Consider the following 2871-nt stretch of genomic DNA (forward strand, 5'->3'; position numbering starts at 1 on the left):
TCGTTATGTGCAATACTAGAGAAGCTACTATATGTAAAGTCTTAATTGAGAAGCATCTAGTTAGGTCATAAAACCCTAATTTCACACATCTTGAATACTGGTTGAATGTTCTGTCACATGATCAAATGTTTGGACTCGAGGTCGAACGTTCAGTCAAAAAGCATGGAACATTTGGTCAGAATGCCAAGTGTTCATGCAAGAATTCTACTTTTAACCCAACACGTAACAAATCTCATCCTAGGCCTCCTAATAGCTCCTTACAACACATTAAGACACATCCTCATGCAAATTTCATTAAATCATGAAGTGGTTTAAAGCATTTAAAAACCTTTGGCTTTTTAAGAGAATCATAGCACAAGCTTAACCATGGTACTGTAAAACTTGCAAAAAGTATGGAATTGTGCTAGTAACATGAAAATTATCTTAATAAGAAGGGCTTACCTCAAAAAGGGCAAGGCAAGGCTCAAATCTACTCTTTTCTTCTCTAGGGTCTTCTTTCTAGATCTAGAGTTAGTGGAAAATATGGAAGTGAGGGAAATGAGGCAGAAGGGTAGGGTATTTATAGGGGAGGGGGTGATGCATGCTAGACAAGTTGGAGAATGGATTACAATTTCCTTTTAGACTATTGTCGAATGTTCGGTACTACGCTCGAATGTTCAATTTACTATTGCACAGTGGTTCTAGGGTTTCAAAGTGAAAGTTGGTCAATACCTAGTGGTTTTTGATTTGGTCATCGAATGTTTGGTGTAGTCCCTGGCTGAACGTTCACACTAAGGTTAACATTGAGAGTTCGGTGGTCTCTTATTAAACGTTCGGCCAAAGGGAAAATAGGGTTGTTTGGTTATTCTCTTGAAAAAACAAGGGTCTTTAAAACATTGCAAGTGATGTTGGTTCCATAAAAATATTTACCAAAAATATTTAGTTTTCCTTAGTGGCCGAAATTGGGTTTTAAAGTTTTGGGGTATCACAGAATTGGTTGTGACAAATTGTTGTAACTGACTTATTTCAATGTTCTACTAAGTTTAGGGTTTGGTTTACTATAAATACATATGACGACCCGCTTGATTAATCATGACTAATTTTGTTTTTCTTGAAAATTATGGATAAAGTGAATCGTTCCAATGGCATAGTGATATCATAGTATGCCATGAGGCATTAACCTGGTAGACAATAAAAATTTGTCTCGCAGTGATACATGCATCATAAACTATGAATCATTAGAGTCTATATCATTGTAGCGGAAACTAATCAATAAAAGATATATCATAACACTGACAAAACTGACATGTACATCTATATGAATAAAGTTTACATATAAAATAATGGCTATACGAAGGTGCCACATACGATACGAGCCATATACAAAATATCATCAATCTAAGCATATACATGAATGTTCTAAAACAAAGGACCAACAACTAGTCTGAAAAAGACCTCCGACACACCATGGCCTCAATCATCATAGTAGCCAAAATACATGGCCACTGGATCCTCATCAAGTGTCTGTGTACCTGCACCAACAACTGTTGGAAATTGTGCCCTGAATCCCAATAATTTGAAAGCAATATTGACATTCAAATGTTTGTAATGAATATATATGTCATATTCACTGATTAAATGATTTGAGCATTTAGTATATAAAATGTCTTTTACATGTTTATTATCAAATTCATCATATTTATAATGTATGTGAAAGGTCCTACGATTACATTAAATATGTGTATGGGTGCGAGCAACGCGGTTATCACATAAGGTCTTAGTCTATAATCCTTGTATCCTTAAATATATAAAGTTCGCAGTTAGTAAATGGAATTGGGCATTCCATTTTGCGTAAGACTATTACATATCGAATCTTTGTGATCTGCCTTGATCAAGCGAAGCAGTGGCTTCGGGATTAATGTATAGTGTGTTGAAATTCTAAAGCACTAAACGGACCAATGAGTTGTCTTTTCATGAAGATATTGTCTATTAAAGAAAGACAATAACTCATCAAAGACTACATAGACTTTGATTCTAAATTATGGGGGAATTGTGGAATCAGATGTTTTATGCAGATTATTTTGATGTATATTAGAGTAAGACCTATCATCGGTTAAACTAAACTCAGTGCATTGGGTAATCATATAAAACATTGTGGGAAAGAGAGAAGAAATTTCCGCTTGAGATAGATTTTATGGTTATTATTCTCAGAGTCTCCGGCTGGGGCATTTTGGTTGGCATACCAAAATATACATGTGTTTTGCACAAGTATGAGAATAATGTAAAATCAGTGATTCAAGCATAAATAGGTAGAGAATTAAGTGGCAGTATCCTTAGCCTTAATTATGATACGGACTATTTCATGGAGGAATCATAAGTAGACATTAACTAAGTCAAAAGAAATAATTGTTTAATCAAAAATATTCATTGGAGTGCAGTCATAATTATTTAGTGGAATTAATTGTGATTAAAATATTGTTGCGTAATAAATGTTAGGGAGACATGGTTATGAACATATTTAAACAAATAATATTTTTCCCGTTAGGTCACTCACCAAGCTGATGTTATTTAACCATAATAAGACTTTCTTATATGTTGGGCTAAGTGTTTTATTTATTTAAAAGATGGGCTAGATAGATATAATGCAATTGGACTTGGTATAAAACCTAGACGCTCAATGAGCATAAGTGGAAAATATAAGGTCCAATGAACATAAGTGAAAAATATAAGGGTAGAGAAAATTCACAGGGCCTATGTGTTGGAAACAAGGATAAAGGGCTGGGGTAAAACCTAGGCCCAATTCTCCCTAGCCCATGTGGCCAGGGCCAAAGCCATGGCCAAGGCCATGGAGGCTAGGATTTAATCCTAGCCATCCATGGCACTCTCCTAACT

This window comes from Corylus avellana, chromosome ca3, assembly GCF_901000735.1.
Source record: "Corylus avellana chromosome ca3, CavTom2PMs-1.0".
Taxonomy (NCBI): domain Eukaryota; kingdom Viridiplantae; phylum Streptophyta; class Magnoliopsida; order Fagales; family Betulaceae; genus Corylus; species Corylus avellana.